The sequence below is a fragment of the Fundulus heteroclitus genome, chromosome 5 (assembly GCF_011125445.2).
Source record: "Fundulus heteroclitus isolate FHET01 chromosome 5, MU-UCD_Fhet_4.1, whole genome shotgun sequence".
NCBI classification, from domain to species: Eukaryota; Metazoa; Chordata; class Actinopteri; order Cyprinodontiformes; family Fundulidae; genus Fundulus; species Fundulus heteroclitus.
The window spans coordinates 8,087,886-8,107,021 of NC_046365.1; the positions used below are offsets into that span (position 1 = coordinate 8,087,886).

At 41.0% G+C, this 19,136-nt stretch overlaps 1 protein-coding gene and 10 non-coding genes across 12 annotated transcripts in view; all 11 read right to left on the bottom strand.

The window, feature by feature from the left end:
- LOC105933559 (arf-GAP with dual PH domain-containing protein 2) overlaps positions 1-19,136 on the bottom strand; it is a 74,301-nt gene that overhangs the window by 51,922 nt on the left and 3,243 nt on the right. The window lies entirely within an intron of this gene.
- trnal-caa lies at positions 7,682-7,792 on the bottom strand. Its single transcript has 2 exons — positions 7,755-7,792; positions 7,682-7,727 (listed from the first exon to the last, which is right to left on the bottom strand). It is a non-coding gene; the product is annotated as a tRNA-Leu (tRNA).
- Positions 9,082-9,192, bottom strand: trnal-caa. Its single transcript has 2 exons — positions 9,155-9,192; positions 9,082-9,127 (listed from the first exon to the last, which is right to left on the bottom strand). It is a non-coding gene; the product is annotated as a tRNA-Leu (tRNA).
- On the bottom strand, positions 9,502-9,574 carry trnak-cuu. Its single transcript has one exon. It is a non-coding gene; the product is annotated as a tRNA-Lys (tRNA).
- Positions 10,491-10,601, bottom strand: trnal-caa. The gene is made up of 2 exons: positions 10,564-10,601; positions 10,491-10,536 (listed from the first exon to the last, which is right to left on the bottom strand). It is a non-coding gene; the product is annotated as a tRNA-Leu (tRNA).
- trnal-caa lies at positions 11,899-12,009 on the bottom strand. The gene is made up of 2 exons: positions 11,972-12,009; positions 11,899-11,944 (listed from the first exon to the last, which is right to left on the bottom strand). It is a non-coding gene; the product is annotated as a tRNA-Leu (tRNA).
- trnal-caa lies at positions 13,308-13,418 on the bottom strand. Its single transcript has 2 exons — positions 13,381-13,418; positions 13,308-13,353 (listed from the first exon to the last, which is right to left on the bottom strand). It is a non-coding gene; the product is annotated as a tRNA-Leu (tRNA).
- trnal-caa lies at positions 14,715-14,825 on the bottom strand. The gene is made up of 2 exons: positions 14,788-14,825; positions 14,715-14,760 (listed from the first exon to the last, which is right to left on the bottom strand). It is a non-coding gene; the product is annotated as a tRNA-Leu (tRNA).
- trnal-caa lies at positions 16,122-16,232 on the bottom strand. The gene is made up of 2 exons: positions 16,195-16,232; positions 16,122-16,167 (listed from the first exon to the last, which is right to left on the bottom strand). It is a non-coding gene; the product is annotated as a tRNA-Leu (tRNA).
- Positions 17,530-17,640, bottom strand: trnal-caa. Its single transcript has 2 exons — positions 17,603-17,640; positions 17,530-17,575 (listed from the first exon to the last, which is right to left on the bottom strand). It is a non-coding gene; the product is annotated as a tRNA-Leu (tRNA).
- Positions 18,939-19,049, bottom strand: trnal-caa. The gene is made up of 2 exons: positions 19,012-19,049; positions 18,939-18,984 (listed from the first exon to the last, which is right to left on the bottom strand). It is a non-coding gene; the product is annotated as a tRNA-Leu (tRNA).

Here is a 19,136-nt window from a genome sequence, read left to right on the forward strand (position 1 = left end):
CCTTCATGCATTGATATCATGTTGGAGCTGTTATCCTTCCTCATCATCTTGTATCCAGGAGTCACTTCTGCTGTCCTGACCAGATACCAAATGTCCAACTAATCTAATTGACCTCATTACTTTTCTGGATGTACACGAGGACGATCGTTAGATTATCCTGGTCTAAAAGACCACTAGGTTAATAGATGGCTAAACTATGTTTATGTGGGGTTTTTTCTTCTGGATGTTTTAACATTTAGTTAAAGGACAACTATTGTGCTATTTTGTGTTCAAACAGTGGTTGTTAAGTCTCCTCAAACCTTTTAGGTAACTGCGTACAATTCCAAACTATTTACACTGGTGCTTTAATCCCTAATTTACCCAAGTTATTTATTAGAATAAGGCATTATTCTAAACTTGCAGTTTTATCCATTTAAGTCCTTAACCTTTGTGGTGCTTTATTGATGTCTGCCGTAGTGGCAGATTTTACAGGCATCCTAATTATTTGGTCTTTATTTGCGCCTCTTCTTACTCTAAGATACCCAGTAAATGTTGTGCTCACAATTTCTCCTTCGCTTGAACAAGGTTAAAAGGTTTAGAGTTTATTCTGCTTATATTGAAAAATTAGCTTGCTCACTCGTTAGTTCATTTCTTTTATGCTATTAACTGTTGCTGTAATGCCTACTTTAACTTTTTCGCCCATTGATGTTATAGCATACATTGTTCTTATCCACTTTCCTTTTACGTTTAAACGGCCCCTCTATGTAATCCCCTTACTGTAATCCCAAATATAAGTTGTCAAACCTTTTAGGTTTAGCATAATTACTTAAGCTGCTCTATGCTCTCATCCCGTAACTTAATATTTTGCTGCAAAATGGATGTCTATTAGCGGTGTTCCCTATTTCTTTTCGTGCATGATGTATTTTATGAAGCTTATTGTATCTTAAAGGTGCCTCTTTGAATCTACTTCAAAACCCCTTGTGGGGTTAATAAAATTCCAAAACATATTTATATGTATTTTAAATGATTTAAATAAAAACCTTGTTAGAAAAGTAAAAGAAAATCCTTCTTATCAGCGGCCCAAAATCTCTACCAGCTTTGTTTCCAGACCAGTACCACTTGTCCGAATGCGTTTGACCCTCTTATCGCTCGCTAATAACAGCTCTGACTTAAAACAATTAACATCCTACGGGTTTAATTATAATCCTGATTGCTTTGAATCTGAAAGTTTTCTTCTAAGCGCATCCGCCAATGTGTATGTTTCTAATGTGTGTTTCGTGTTTTAATTATGTGCAGGAAAATCTGATGTGAAATGCAGAAGGGGTGTCTGCCAACTCATCTTTGTTTCGTGTTGCGGTCCATTGAAGGTTATCCGATGCCTCTGTCTTTGCCCCTGCAATTAGTTGTCCATTTTCAGTCCTCATGTCTCAGTTCAGTACCACAACATCGTTCCAGGACGAGCATTGTCCATGAATCTTCTTTCTCCAACCGTTGTGTCTGAAACCACAAGGAATTCTGCCAGCATTTTGCCAATATGGATTTTGTCCAAAATCAAATTGTCTAATAAAAGAATTGTCTATCTTCATCCGTAGTGTAGTGTAAATAAGTTGAAAAGAAAAAATCAAAACAAAAATTACAAGAAAACTGTCTCAAAACAAAATCAACCACATCGTTCCCTCTAAAACAAAATTATTCTTGAAGTTCTTCACCTTTACCCCAGATCTTGATCCCTTAAAAATTTATCCAAGCAAAATATTTTACAGACAGTTCAACCTCTTTGTATAAGTTCATTGATAAAAACATTTCTCTTAACTTTGTAGCATCACATTCTCCATTAAACCTCTATGCAGCTTCTGCAAACATTACTGATTTTTTTTTTTTTTTTTTTTTTTCAAAATTTGATTAAAAACTGGATTAGGCAGGAGTCAAGTACATCACCTTTTTCTCCTTGTCCCAAGGATCAGCCCCCATGGCACTGCGGCACTGTTTCTGTATTCTCTCGCATCTGAGAATGTCTAAAATGAGACTAAATCTCTATGTTAGCACATCCCTATCATATTGACCAGGTTTCCTTGCAAGAAAAAGCAGAGAACAGGATAGAAATGTTAATGTGAGTCAGTGGAGAGTGGAACAGTTGGAAGAGGTACATGAACAATTTCCAAAGCCACCTTCTTACCGCTAGAAGGATACCGAATGCTGAATTGTACTTTATAAATAAATTTGCCTTGCCTTGCCAAGAAGGTCTCAATATTACCTGTCATAAGTTTGTTAAACTTAGCATAATTTAGTCACTTTTGTCAATCCCTGCACGTCCATTTTAGATCATGACTTCTTACCATACGGCCTGAAAGAGCTCACTTTCCAGAGTCTTCTGTCGGAACAAAAGGTGGCTCTACAGTTTCATCTCACATCATCTAAAAGAAGTAACTCAGAGAAAAACAATTCTGTTAGTGTATTAGGTGACAAAAGAAAACCTGGTCTTTTTTTTAGTGTCTTGGTTCTTAACGTGATGTGTCTAAGTTCTTGGTTGGTCCAGGGGAGGTAGGAATCTCTTGTTCCTTTTCTTTCAGCGTTTTGTATTAAAACTTCTCCTTTTCTTAAATTATCTGCTAAACAACCTTAAATGTTGTCACTTTTTTGCCGCTGGTGATGTAAAAATTAAAGCAAAGGAATCATTTAACAAAGAAATAATCAAAAATGCACAAAACAATAAAAACCCGAAAGTAAAAAGTCTCCCCAGGAGTGCATTATGTGTGTTCCAATATCTTATAGCATTCTTTTGATTTCTCTCTAGCTCTTTTGATCATGCAAACTTAGTTATTAATGCTTTTCAATCTTAATTGGTTAAGGGTGAAACTTTAAAGCAACCGTTTTCTCTTTCAGGCTTTTGAGCTTCTGGTGTTTTTCTATACCTGATAAGAGTTTTCCCCGCAATTCAGCACATTGAGAAGGTGGCTTTATTTTATTTTTTCACTCTGACATAGTTTTCGTGCCCCCAGGCCAGAACACACAGACCCAGCCTTGCCATAACATTCAGATGTTTACATCATGGTCAGATTTGTTTATCATATCTTTTGTCCTGCTTCAGGTTAAACTGACCCTCTGAGGCTTGCCTCAGCTCAGCATAACTAATAACATCAGATGCTTTTGTAACCGATGACATGCTTAATGTGGCCTTGTGATATCTTGACACTTCTCAAAATTTCTCATTAGCTGCATTCAAATCCCCAGTAAAAAGAAATAAAATAAATTAATACAGAACCCTTAGAAAGGCAACCATATTTAGTCCCATACAGTTTGTTTAAAGCACAGTTTGTCTCATCTATTTAAATCAAAAATCATGTATATCTTAATGCTCTTAAATTCTTCTTTTTAGGCAGCTGTAAAATCCTTAGTTAAAAATCTCCCCTTTAAACATATCCCATCCAGTTCCATTTCTCCCAAACATTCTCCCATATGCTCCCCATATGCTGTTTGCCATTTTATTAATGTTCCAAAATTACAATATAAAAGCTTTTACTCTGTTATTATTTCAGCTGTCATGAATTCATTGACAAACACAAGCCAAACGCAATCTAATAGCATAACTGAATACAGCCCTAACGCCTCTGGTTGCTGTACTGCATATTTAAGCTCCAAACAACAAAAACTTTATCCCCAGTCCCAAGTATTTCCTACAGCCCTGGGATATTTTCTGTTTAAGACATGTTAGCATATCTCAGTGTAACAATTTAATTTGCCCAGATATTTAATGTTAAAAAAAACAAACTTTGTTATTTAAATCTCTCTTACTTTTACCTTTTTGTTAACCTAGTCCATGTTCAAAATGTCATTTGAATTACGGAGCTGCAGTTCTCCCAAAACAAATGATCATCTTGAAACCATGAACAATAATTTTTAACCGAATTAATTAATTCACACAGAAGAACGTTTAGTTACAAACGACACATACATACGTACAGTTACATGCAGTTACATACATACAGATACATAGAAACTGACGACATTCAGACAGACAAACACGTGCAGGCCTGCTTTTTCTGACTGTCTTAAATAGTTCTATGTTTTTCATAGGTTTTAAACGTCTATAGCAACGCCGAAAGATGTATTTTCAACGTGTTAAGTTCCCGCTTAGTTTAAAAGTGGAGAGCTTGCGCTGGCTACGACCCCCGAATGTTTCGTCCAAACACGGTTTTACTCTTCAGCCCCGCAAGGATACAACTCTGTGTCTCGCAGACACCTGGACGCTTACCCCTTTTTGAAAGTTATACGTTGCATTTAATAGTTACGAACAATTTTATCCACAACAGAAGTCCCAGTCGGTCCCCACGTAAACGCTTCCCCGGTGCAACGCCCTTTTAGTTCCGTTTCCGTTTCCTTTTTGTTTTTTATTTTATTAAAAACTTTCGCTTTTCTTTTTCTTATTAATCCAACTGCCCCGACCAACTGGTTGCACTTTGAACACCCCCCTGCGCCAAAAACCCCCAAAACAAAACAAAACACAAATACATTTATCTGTAACCTCACTTACACACAAAGATTTATTTGCACACACACACACACAGACACACTCAATATCCGCGGATCCAAGCAGTCTCTCCCCCACTCACTCTGACTCAATAATCTCATTTCAACAGACACAATATATTGTACAAGACATGACAAAGGCAACAATATCAGACAGACAGCTTGCGCGCAAACTTTCAACATTCTGTTCACATATGCTGAAGCCGTCTCCCCTGCCCAACGTGTAGTGTCATTTAAAAAGGCCAGAATCCGTACTTACTGGATAAAAATGTCCTCAATGTGCTCCAAAGTTGCCGTGCCACTGGGGCCAAAGGAGCAGCTGTTCCTAGTACGTCAGTTCCAGCAGAGACTTCAACCGCATGTACCTCTTGTGGTTCCAGGTATGCTGATAAGCCAGTCCTCACATCACCAATAGCCAATACATACCCGCTTAAAGTCTCCACGAATGCTTTGATCCAAAGGTGCGCCCCTTTTCTGGGATCAGGGAACATGTGCCTCAGATGAACATTGTCAGCACATGAAAGAGGGCTGTAACCAGCTGCATTCACCTGTCCTGTAGCACTGTGAGTCTGAAACAATGGCAGTTGCACACTTTGTTTTGTTGCAGGTAAAGAAAGATCAGTTTCGCTAGAATGCAGGTTACATCTGGGTCTTACGTCACAGCTTATCTGTCCCCCACATAACACCATACCAGGCACCTGCACCGAAGGGTCTGATGAAGTCACCACACTCCTGGCCTTGGATAACAGTTCTCCCTTATCACCATGCAGATTGTTTTGCATAGTTGTGTACTTACCTTCTTGTTTGAAAGAAGATGATTCCCTTACCCCTTGCAGATTTTCACTCTCTTGTTGTTTGTCGAGGCCTGAGAAGCAAATGCTGAAATAATGTTCAGTTAGTTTTCTCAAGCCTGCTATTTTGATTTCCTCTTTTTGGCATTTTTCTGTAGCAAACTCACCTGCATTAGCCGTTTCTACTTGTGCTTGAGCTAGTCTATTTTTCAATATTTGCAAATAGTAAGTGCACATTTGGGCATCGGGTGGAGGTCCTTCTGTATCCCCAAAGACCCCGTCTCTCCTCATTTTTTCACACCACTCCTCAAATTGTTTTAAATGGTTTTCAGCATCTTTATGTGGAAAGCTTGCCACTATGCTCCCTTTTCCTGTCTCCAACAGTGTTCCTAAAGAACCCCCCTGGAGCTCATTTTCTGCCTGATTCTCAGCCATTTCAGCACTCACACGTCTTGGCCAACCTGCTGGGACAGCGTCCTGACCCCGGTCCAATGAGAGCTTATTTTTTATCTCTCAGACACCAAAACTTATTATGTTCCTATATGCCTTATTATTGTGTTTTTACACGGCAGTTTCAATGAGCCAGTGTACTCAGGATGAGAAGGCCCTTACCCTTCACTTCACTTCCACGGCTCAATGACAATAACGTGTCTCACACACACACACACACACACACCCACACACTTTCTGGCCAAGCTTTGGTTAACTCTGTACGTACTTTTTTCAAATACCTTTGGATTGGCTGCTTTTAAAGTTCTTTAAGAGAACTTTTTTGGAACCATTGAAACCAAAAATCCAACTCTTATGCGCTCTGTAGGTACCCTTTAACTTACCTTTTTCAAATATCTTTGGATTAGCTGCTTTTAAAGTTCTTTAAGAGAACTTTATTGGAGCCATTGAAACCAAAAATCCAACTCTTACGCGTTCTATAGGCACATATAATTGGATTAGCTGCTTTTAAAGTTCTTTAAGAGAACTTCTGGAACTATCGAAACCAAAAATCCAACTCTTACGCGTTCTATAGGCACATATAATTGGATTAGCTGCTTTTAAAGTTCTTTAAGAGAACTTCTGGAACTATCGAAACCAAAAATCCAACGGCTTTTTGATCTTTTAAAAGCCACGCGTAATGGCGTGTCTGTCAGAATGGCTGCTTTTATGCTAAACACAGAGGAACACGTATTTTCCTCTGTGCCTAACAAGGGGCCCTTTTAAACCCTAAATTCTCAAGGTGCACAGTATTTTCGGAACCCTGGCCATGGGTTCCCGGACTCTCACCTCTGTGACCGCACGCAAATCCCAAATTCTTATCGACACGTTTGCAAACAATTATCCTCAAACCTTTCTCTCTGCCTTTAGTAGTACAAAAAGTCGGCCCTCCAGGAAGAAAAAGACACTAGGAGATGAATGAAATCTCCTTACCTTTTTTTTTTTTGCGGCCGCAAGCTGTGTGTTTTTCTTCCGGAATGACGTCCTGGCCGGAAAACGGAAAGTGGTATGCCGCCTTTTGGGTCCGGGCAGGAAACACCAATTTGTTACTGTTTCACCGTGCCGTGTCTACGGTGAAACACCCTCGGTGGACCCAGTTCGTTTTACCCAGTCAGGCGACCCCCACTTACTTATTACCTTGAATGTAGGAAGCATAAAACAGACAAGTATGATTTTAGTTATATTTTATCTAGGTAAAGACAGAGAAATAGTTACAGTCACACCAGCGCTGATGGGCCCCTGATCGGCAGGAGGCCTCGAGTGCTCATCACACAAACATTATAAAGGGATCTCGGGTCACACCCATACAAGGGCGGTACACATCCAAACTGTGACATCAGCAGGGAAAATGTGTCACCACCAGGGTGCTATCTGACAGATATGTGCCAATCTTTTGGGTCAGTGCCATCTAAGTGTGCCATGCAGTTCTGGGATAAACAGCTCGTTCCACTTGACCTTGTTGATATCCTAACAGTTTACTGCGACCATGAGTGTATCAACGATGGAGTGTTAGGTGACTAATTCATGCAACAGCAGAGTGATCTATATCGTTTGTAAAAGGAGTGCTATCCGATTCTTTTGGACTCAGATATGAGTCTTATCAGACCCTAAAGAACGTTTGCACGCTTTAAGCTTTTCATCAAGCGTTGTTGGTCAGTAGAGTTGAAATGTCTATCAAAGAAATGTCAGACCAAAATGATTTGGCCCATGTGTTTCCATAGACCAGTCTGCCATGGGCTAATGGAAAGCGGAATCAAAGATGTCCCCGTGTTTGCAAGCAAAATTCTCCAAGTGTCAGTAAAGAAATGTATGATTTGTAATCCATTACATGACATCTTTAAAATGTCTTCTTGATAAAAAAATTTATTGAGATAAAGCCAAAATGGGCATAAGTATGTCAGGAGTGGGATTTGAACCCACGCCTCCATTCGGAGACCAGAAGCCTCTTGAACGAGTAAGGAGGTGAACCTTGAGTCTGGCGCCTTCGACCGCTCGGCCATCCTGAGGATGCTGTCTAGCAGATATATAGAGAAAGCTTCTTATCAATAGCCTACATTCAATGTGTTCAACAAAGTGTTAGTATGTGGCACAAAGAGTAAGCCTTGTATTTTTTGCCCAGAGCGTACATGTAGTCCTTTGTGTATAGCATTTAGATAGCTGCCAGCTTTTCAATAACACTGGCTCAATTGCACAAGCACATATAGCAATACACAATCGTATAAAGAGACAAGACAACCACTCGTCTGGACGAAATACTAGTATAGCTAGCTAGCTTAATCAAACATGGGCAGTTAAAGATACTGTAATCGCCCAACGTGGGGCTCGAACCCACGACCCTGAGATTAAGAGTCTCATGCTCTACCGACTGAGCTAGTCGTGCCACTGCGCTTCGGTGATTGGCTACACCGCTGCGGACAAAAGTAATGATAACGCTAGATAGAAATACAGATAGACAGACCGAAATAACATATCCAGACATGCTCTTCCTTTTCAAGTTGCGAGTCAGGTACTGTTACACAACAACGATTCATTGAAAATGTGACTGTTTTTTCTGTTTGTGGTAACACATGGGCATCACAAGGTTTTAATTCCCATCTCTGTGCAAATGACACTAGTGGACAACATTGAAACTTCACAGATGCTAAGCCATGCTAAACCTCCATGTAGCAAAAGGAGGCAAATCTACGCCATACCGCACGTGTGCTAGGCCTTCCCCACACACGCAGATTCTGTTTTTCCTCTGTACACCACAACAGAGACCAGGATTCTTTCAAGAAGTTACACCTGAAAAATGTTTTCTCAACGAATGTCTGGTTGGACATCCGTGCAGACTGCGCACTTCTGTAACTTGGAGGTTTAAAAATTATTGCACAGTTTACTGCGACCATGAGTGTATCAACGATGGAGTGTTAGGTGACTAATTCATGCAACAGCAGAGTGATCTATATCGTTTGTAAAAGGAGTGCTATCCGATTCTTTTGGACTCAGATATGAGTCTTATCAGACCCTAAAGAACGTTTGCACGCTTTAAGCTTTTCATCAAGCGTTGTTGGTCAGTAGAGTTGAAATGTCTATCAAAGAAATGTCAGACCAAAATGATTTGGCCCATGTGTTTCCATAGACCAGTCTGCCATGGGCTAATGGAAAGCGGAATCAAAGATGTCCCCGTGTTTGCAAGCAAAATTCTCCAAGTGTCAGTAAAGAAATGTATGATTTGTAATCCATTACATGACATCTTTAAAATGTCTTCTTGATAAAAAAATTTATTGAGATAAAGCCAAAATGGGCATAAGTATGTCAGGAGTGGGATTTGAACCCACGCCTCCATTCGGAGACCAGAAGCCTCTTGAATGAGTAAGGAGGTGAACCTTGAGTCTGGCGCCTTCGACCGCTCGGCCATCCTGACATACTGAGGATGCTGTCTAGCAGATATATAGAGAAAGCTTCTTATCAATAGCCTACATTCAATGTGTTCAACAAAATGTTAGTATGTGGCACAAAGAGTAAGGCTTGTATTTTTTGCCCAGAGCGTACATGTAGTCCTTTGTGTATAGCATTTAGATAGCTGCCAGCTTTTCAATAACACTGGCTCAATTGCACAAGCACATATAGCAATACACAATCGTATAAAGAGACAAGACAACCACTCGTCTGGACGAAATACTAGTATAGCTAGCTAGCTTAATCAAACATGGGCAGTTAAAGATACTGTAATCGCCCAACGTGGGGCTCGAACCCACGACCCTGAGATTAAGAGTCTCATGCTCTACCGACTGAGCTAGTCGGGCCACTGCGCTTCTGTGATTGGCTACACCGCTGCGGACAAAAGTAATGATAACGCTAGATAGAAATACAGATAGACAGACCGAAATAACATATCCAGACATGCTCTTCCTTTTCAAGTTGCGAGTCAGGTACTGTTACACAACAACGATTCATTGAAAATGTGACTGTTTTTTCTGTTTGTGGTAACACATGGGCATCACAAGGTTTTAATTCCCATCTCTGTGCAAATGACACTAGTGGACAACATTGAAACTTCACAGATGCTAAGCCATGCTAAACCTCCATGTAGCAAAAGGAGGCAAATCTACGCCATACCGCACGTGTGCTAGGCCTTCCCCACACACGCAGATTCTGTTTTTCCTCTGTACACCACAACAGAGACCAGGATTCTTAAAAAGAAGTTACACCTGAAAAATGTTTTCTCAACGAATGTCTGGTTGGACATCCGTGCAGACTGCGCACTTCTGTAACTTGGAGGTTTAAAAATTATTGCACAGTTTACTGCGACCATGAGTGTATCAACGATGGAGTGTTAGGTGACTAATTCATGCAACAGCAGAGTGATCTATATCGTTTGTAAAAGGAGTGCTATCCGATTCTTTTGGACTCAGATATGAGTCTTATCAGACCCTAAAGAACGTTTGCACGCTTTAAGCTTTTCATCAAGCGTTGTTGGTCAGTAGAGTTGAAATGTCTATCAAAGAAATGTCAGACCAAAATGATTTGGCCCATGTGTTTCCATAGACCAGTCTGCCATGGGCTAATGGAAAGCGGAATCAAAGATGTCCCCGTGTTTGCAAGCAAAATTCTCCAAGTGTCAGTAAAGAAATGTATGATTTGTAATCCATTACATGACATCTTTAAAATGTCTTCTTGATAAAAAAATTTATTGAGATAAAGCCAAAATGGGCATAAGTATGTCAGGAGTGGGATTTGAACCCACGCCTCCATTCGGAGACCAGAAGCCTCTTGAATGAGTAAGGAGGTGAACCTTGAGTCTGGCGCCTTCGACCGCTCGGCCATCCTGACATACTGAGGATGCTGTCTAGCAGATATATAGAGAAAGCTTCTTATCAATAGCCTACATTCAATGTGTTCAACAAAATGTTAGTATGTGGCACAAAGAGTAAGGCTTGTATTTTTTGCCCAGAGCGTACATGTAGTCCTTTGTGTATAGCATTTAGATAGCTGCCAGCTTTTCAATAACACTGGCTCAATTGCACAAGCACATATAGCAATACACAATCGTATAAAGAGACAAGACAACCACTCGTCTGGACGAAATACTAGTATAGCTAGCTAGCTTAATCAAACATGGGCAGTTAAAGATACTGTAATCGCCCAACGTGGGGCTCGAACCCACGACCCTGAGATTAAGAGTCTCATGCTCTACCGACTGAGCTAGTCGGGCCACTGCGCTTCTGTGATTGGCTACACCGCTGCGGACAAAAGTAATGATAACGCTAGATAGAAATACAGATAGACAGACCGAAATAACATATCCAGACATGCTCTTCCTTTTCAAGTTGCGAGTCAGGTACTGTTACACAACAACGATTCATTGAAAATGTGACTGTTTTTTCTGTTTGTGGTAACACATGGGCATCACAAGGTTTTAATTCCCATCTCTGTGCAAATGACACTAGTGGACAACATTGAAACTTCACAGATGCTAAGCCATGCTAAACCTCCATGTAGCAAAAGGAGGCAAATCTACGCCATACCGCACGTGTGCCAGGCCTTCCCCACACACGCAGATTCTGTTTTTCCTCTGTACACCACAACAGAGACCAGGATTCTTAAAAGAAGTTACACCTGAAAAATGTTTTCTCAACGAATGTCTGGTTGGACATCCGTGCAGACTGCGCACTTCTGTAACTTGGAGGTTTAAAAATTATTGCACAGTTTACTGCGACCATGAGTGTATCAACGATGGAGTGTTAGGTGACTAATTCATGCAACAGCAGAGTGATCTATATCGTTTGTAAAAGGAGTGCTATCCGATTCTTTTGGACTCAGATATGAGTCTTATCAGACCCTAAAGAACGTTTGCACGCTTTAAGCTTTTCATCAAGCGTTGTTGGTCAGTAGAGTTGAAATGTCTATCAAAGAAATGTCAGACCAAAATGATTTGGCCCATGTGTTTCCATAGACCAGTCTGCCATGGGCTAATGGAAAGCGGAATCAAAGATGTCCCCGTGTTTGCAAGCAAAATTCTCCAAGTGTCAGTAAAGAAATGTATGATTTGTAATCCATTACATGACATCTTTAAAATGTCTTCTTGATAAAAAAATTTATTGAGATAAAGCCAAAATGGGCATAAGTATGTCAGGAGTGGGATTTGAACCCACGCCTCCATTCGGAGACCAGAAGCCTCTTGAATGAGTAAGGAGGTGAACCTTGAGTCTGGCGCCTTCGACCGCTCGGCCATCCTGACATACTGAGGATGCTGTCTAGCAGATATATAGAGAAAGCTTCTTATCAATAGCCTACATTCAATGTGTTCAACAAAATGTTAGTATGTGGCACAAAGAGTAAGGCTGGTATTTTTTGCCCAGAGCGTACATGTAGTCCTTTGTGTATAGCATTTAGATAGCTGCCAGCTTTTCAATAACACTGGCTCAATTGCACAAGCACATATAGCAATACACAATCGTATAAAGAGACAAGACAACCACTGGTCTGGACGAAATACTAGTATAGCTAGCTAGCTTAATCAAACATGGGCAGTTAAAGATACTGTAATCGCCCAACGTGGGGCTCGAACCCACGACCCTGAGATTAAGAGTCTCATGCTCTACCGACTGAGCTAGTCGGGCCACTGCGCTTCTGTGATTGGCTACACCGCTGCGGACAAAAGTAATGATAACGCTAGATAGAAATACAGATAGACAGACCGAAATAACATATCCAGACATGCTCTTCCTTTTCAAGTTGCGAGTCAGGTACTGTTACACAACAACGATTCATTGAAAATGTGACTGTTTTTTCTGTTTGTGGTAACACATGGGCATCACAAGGTTTTAATTCCCATCTCTGTGCAAATGACACTAGTGGACAACATTGAAACTTCACAGATGCTAAGCCATGCTAAACCTCCATGTAGCAAAAGGAGGCAAATCTACGCCATACCGCACGTGTGCCAGGCCTTCCCCACACACGCAGATTCTGTTTTTCCTCTGTACACCACAACAGAGACCAGGATTCTTAAAAAGAAGTTACACCTGAAAAATGTTTTCTCAACGAATGTCTGGTTGGACATCCGTGCAGACTGCGCACTTCTGTAACTTGGAGGTTTAAAAATTATTGCACAGTTTACTGCGACCATGAGTGTATCAACGATGGAGTGTTAGGTGACTAATTCATGCAACAGCAGAGTGATCTATATCGTTTGTAAAAGGAGTGCTATCCGATTCTTTTGGACTCAGATATGAGTCTTATCAGACCCTAAAGAACGTTTGCACGCTTTAAGCTTTTCATCAAGCGTTGTTGGTCAGTAGAGTTGAAATGTCTATCAAAGAAATGTCAGACCAAAATGATTTGGCCCATGTGTTTCCATAGACCAGTCTGCCATGGGCTAATGGAAAGCGGAATCAAAGATGTCCCCGTGTTTGCAAGCAAAATTCTCCAAGTGTCAGTAAAGAAATGTATGATTTGTAATCCATTACATGACATCTTTAAAATGTCTTCTTGATAAAAAAATTTATTGAGATAAAGCCAAAATGGGCATAAGTATGTCAGGAGTGGGATTTGAACCCACGCCTCCATTCGGAGACCAGAAGCCTCTTGAATGAGTAAGGAGGTGAACCTTGAGTCTGGCGCCTTCGACCGCTCGGCCATCCTGACATACTGAGGATGCTGTCTAGCAGATATATAGAGAAAGCTTCTTATCAATAGCCTACATTCAATGTGTTCAACAAAATGTTAGTATGTGGCACAAAGAGTAAGGCTGGTATTTTTTGCCCAGAGCGTACATGTAGTCCTTTGTGTATAGCATTTAGATAGCTGCCAGCTTTTCAATAACACTGGCTCAATTGCACAAGCACATATAGCAATACACAATCGTATAAAGAGACAAGACAACCACTGGTCTGGACGAAATACTAGTATAGCTAGCTAGCTTAATCAAACATGGGCAGTTAAAGATACTGTAATCGCCCAACGTGGGGCTCGAACCCACGACCCTGAGATTAAGAGTCTCATGCTCTACCGACTGAGCTAGTCGGGCCACTGCGCTTCTGTGATTGGCTACACCGCTGCGGACAAAAGTAATGATAACGCTAGATAGAAATACAGATAGACAGACCGAAATAACATATCCAGACATGCTCTTCCTTTTCAAGTTGCGAGTCAGGTACTGTTACACAACAACGATTCATTGAAAATGTGACTGTTTTTTCTGTTTGTGGTAACACATGGGCATCACAAGGTTTTAATTCCCATCTCTGTGCAAATGACACTAGTGGACAACATTGAAACTTCACAGATGCTAAGCCATGCTAAACCTCCATGTAGCAAAAGGAGGCAAATCTACGCCATACCGCACGTGTGCCAGGCCTTCCCCACACACGCAGATTCTGTTTTTCCTCTGTACACCACAACAGAGACCAGGATTCTTAAAAAGAAGTTACACCTGAAAAATGTTTTCTCAACGAATGTCTGGTTGGACATCCGTGCAGACTGCGCACTTCTGTAACTTGGAGGTTTAAAAATTATTGCAGTTTACTGCGACCATGAGTGTATCAACGATGGAGTGTTAGGTGACTAATTCATGCAACAGCAGAGTGATCTATATCGTTTGTAAAAGGAGTGCTATCCGATTCTTTTGGACTCAGATATGAGTCTTATCAGACCCTAAAGAACGTTTGCACGCTTTAAGCTTTTCATCAAGCGTTGTTGGTCAGTAGAGTTGAAATGTCTATCAAAGAAATGTCAGACCAAAATGATTTGGCCCATGTGTTTCCATAGACCAGTCTGCCATGGGCTAATGGAAAGCGGAATCAAAGATGTCCCCGTGTTTGCAAGCAAAATTCTCCAAGTGTCAGTAAAGAAATGTATGATTTGTAATCCATTACATGACATCTTTAAAATGTCTTCTTGATAAAAAAATTTATTTAGATAAAGCCAAAATGGGCATAAGTATGTCAGGAGTGGGATTTGAACCCACGCCTCCATTCGGAGACCAGAAGCCTCTTGAATGAGTAAGGAGGTGAACCTTGAGTCTGGCGCCTTCGACCGCTCGGCCATCCTGACATACTGAGGATGCTGTCTAGCAGATATATAGAGAAAGCTTCTTATCAATAGCCTACATTCAATGTGTTCAACAAAATGTTAGTATGTGGCACAAAGAGTAAGGCTGGTATTTTTTGCCCAGAGCGTACATGTAGTCCTTTGTGTATAGCATTTAGATAGCTGCCAGCTTTTCAATAACACTGGCTCAATTGCACAAGCACATATAGCAATACACAATCGTATAAAGAGACAAGACAACCACTGGTCTGGACGAAATACTAGTATAGCTAGCTAGCTTAATCAAACATGGGCAGTTAAAGATACTGTAATCGCCCAACGTGGGGCTCGAACCCACGACCCTGAGATTAAGAGTCTCATGCTCTACCGACTGAGCTAGTCGGGCCACTGCGCTTCTGTGATTGGCTACACCGCTGCGGACAAAAGTAATGATAACGCTAGATAGAAATACAGATAGACAGACCGAAATAACATATCCAGACATGCTCTTCCTTTTCAAGTTGCGAGTCAGGTACTGTTACACAACAACGATTCATTGAAAATGTGACTGTTTTTTCTGTTTGTGGTAACACATGGGCATCACAAGGTTTTAATTCCCATCTCTGTGCAAATGACACTAGTGGACAACATTGAAACTTCACAGATGCTAAGCCATGCTAAACCTCCATGTAGCAAAAGGAGGCAAGTCTACGCCATACCGCACGTGTGCCAGGCCTTCCCCACACACGCAGATTCTGTTTTTCCTCTGTACACCACAACAGAGACCAGGATTCTTTAAAAGAAGTTACACCTGAAAAATGTTTTCTCAACGAATGTCTGGTTGGACATCCGTGCAGACTGCGCACTTCTGTAACTTGGAGGTTTAAAAATTATTGCAGTTTACTGCGACCATGAGTGTATCAACGATGGAGTGTTAGGTGACTAATTCATGCAACAGCAGAGTGATCTATATCGTTTGTAAAAGGAGTGCTATCCGATTCTTTTGGACTCAGATATGAGTCTTATCAGACCCTAAAGAACGTTTGCACGCTTTAAGCTTTTCATCAAGCGTTGTTGGTCAGTAGAGTTGAAATGTCTATCAAAGAAATGTCAGACCAAAATGATTTGGCCCATGTGTTTCCATAGACCAGTCTGCCATGGGCTAATGGAAAGCGGAATCAAAGATGTCCCCGTGTTTGCAAGCAAAATTCTCCAAGTGTCAGTAAAGAAATGTATGATTTGTAATCCATTACATGACATCTTTAAAATGTCTTCTTGATAAAAAAATTTATTTAGATAAAGCCAAAATGGGCATAAGTATGTCAGGAGTGGGATTTGAACCCACGCCTCCATTCGGAGACCAGAAGCCTCTTGAATGAGTAAGGAGGTGAACCTTGAGTCTGGCGCCTTCGACCGCTCGGCCATCCTGACATACTGAGGATGCTGTCTAGCAGATATATAGAGAAAGCTTCTTATCAATAGCCTACATTCAATGTGTTCAACAAAATGTTAGTATGTGGCACAAAGAGTAAGGCTGGTATTTTTTGCCCAGAGCGTACATGTAGTCCTTTGTGTATAGCATTTAGATAGCTGCCAGCTTTTCAATAACACTGGCTCAATTGCACAAGCACATATAGCAATACACAATCGTATAAAGAGACAAGACAACCACTGGTCTGGACGAAATACTAGTATAGCTAGCTAGCTTAATCAAACATGGGCAGTTAAAGATACTGTAATCGCCCAACGTGGGGCTCGAACCCACGACCCTGAGATTAAGAGTCTCATGCTCTACCGACTGAGCTAGTCGGGCCACTGCGCTTCTGTGATTGGCTACACCGCTGCGGACAAAAGTAATGATAACGCTAGATAGAAATACAGATAGACAGACCGAAATAACATATCCAGACATGCTCTTCCTTTTCAAGTTGCGAGTCAGGTACTGTTACACAACAACGATTCATTGAAAATGTGACTGTTTTTTCTGTTTGTGGTAACACATGGGCATCACAAGGTTTTAATTCCCATCTCTGTGCAAATGACACTAGTGGACAACATTGAAACTTCACAGATGCTAAGCCATGCTAAACCTCCATGTAGCAAAAGGAGGCAAGTCTACGCCATACCGCACGTGCTGCCAGGCCTTCCCAACACACGCAGATTCTGTTTTTCCTTCTGTACACCACAACAGAGACCAGGATTCTTTCAAGAAGTTACACCTGAAAAATGTTTTCTCAACGAATGTCTGGTTGGACATCCGTGCAGACTGCGCACTTCTGTAACTTGGAGGTTTAAAAATTATTGCAGTTTACTGCGACCATGAGTGTATCAACGATGGAGTGTTAGGTGACTAATTCATGCAACAGCAGAGTGATCTATATCGTTTGTAAAAGGAGTGCTATCCGATTCTTTTGGACTCAGATATGAGTCTTATCAGACCCTAAAGAACGTTTGCACGCTTTAAGCTTTTCATCAAGCGTTGTTGGTCAGTAGAGTTGAAATGTCTATCAAAGAAATGTCAGACCAAAATGATTTGGCCCATGTGTTTCCATAGACCAGTCTGCCATGGGCTAATGGAAAGCGGAATCAAAGATGTCCCCGTGTTTGCAAGCAAAATTCTCCAAGTGTCAGTAAAGAAATGTATGATTTGTAATCCATTACATGACATCTTTAAAATGTCTTCTTGATAAAAAAAATTATTTAGATAAAGCCAAAATGGGCATAAGTATGTCAGGAGTGGGATTTGAACCCACGCCTCCATTCGGAGACCAGAAGCCTCTTGAATGAGTAAGGAGGTGAACCTTGAGTCTGGCGCCTTCGACCGCTCGGCCATCCTGACATACTGAGGATGCTGTCTAGCAGATATATAGAGAAAGCTTCTTATCAATAGCCTACATTCAATGTGTTCAACAAAATGTTAGTATGTGGCACAAAGAGTAAGGCTGGTATTTTTTGCCCAGAGCGTACATGTAGTCCTTTGTGTATAGCATTTAGATAGCTGCCAGCTTTTCAATAACACTGGCTCAATTGCACAAGCACATATAGCAATACACAATCGTATAAAGAGACAAGACAACCACTGGTCTGGACGAAATACTAGTATAGCTAGCTAGCTTAATCAAACATGGGCAGTTAAAGATACTGTAATCGCCCAACGTGGGGCTCGAACCCACGACCCTGAGATTAAGAGTCTCATGCTCTACCGACTGAGCTAGTCGGGCCACTGCGCTTCTGTGATTGGCTACACCGCTGCGGACAAAAGTAATGATAACGCTAGATAGAAATACAGATAGACAGACCGAAATAACATATCCAGACATGCTCTTCCTTTTCAAGTTGCGAGTCAGGTACTGTTACACAACAACGATTCATTGAAAATGTGACTGTTTTTTCTGTTTGTGGTAACACATGGGCATCACAAGGTTTTAATTCCCATCTCTGTGCAAATGACACTAGTGGACAACATTGAAACTTCACAGATGCTAAGCCATGCTAAACCTCCATGTAGCAAAAGGAGGCAAGTCTACGCCATACCGCACGTGCGCCAGGCCTTCCCAACACACGCAGATTCTGTTTTTCTTCTGTACACCACAACAGAGACCAGGATTCTTAAAAAGAAGTTACACCTGAAAAATGTTTTCTCAACGAATGTCTGGTTGGACATCCGTGCAGACTGCGCACTTCTGTAACTTGGAGGTTTAAAAATTATTGCACAGTTTACTGCGACCATGAGTGTATCAACGATGGAGTGTTAGGTGACTAATTCATGCAACAGCAGAGTGATCTATATCGTTTGTAAAAGGAGTGCTATCCGATTCTTTTGGACTCAGATATGAGTCTTATCAGACCCTAAAGAACGTTTGCACGCTTTAAGCTTTTCATCAAGCGTTGTTGGTCAGTAGAGTTGAAATGTCTATCAAAGAAATGTCAGACCAAAATGATTTGGCCCATGTGTTTCCATAGACCAGTCTGCCATGGGCTAATGGAAAGCGGAATCAAAGATGTCCCCGTGTTTGCAAGCAAAATTCTCCAAGTGTCAGTAAAGAAATGTATGATTTGTAATCCATTACATGACATCTTTAAAATGTCTTCTTGATAAAAAAATTTATTGAGATAAAGCCAAAATGGGCATAAGTATGTCAGGAGTGGGATTTGAACCCACGCCTCCATTCGGAGACCAGAAGCCTCTTGAATGAGTAAGGAGGTGAACCTTGAGTCTGGCGCCTTCAACCGCTCGGCCATCCTGACATACTGAGGATGCTGTCTAGCAGATATATAGAGAAAGCTTCTTATCAATAACCTACATTCAATGTGTTCAACAAAATGTTAGTATGT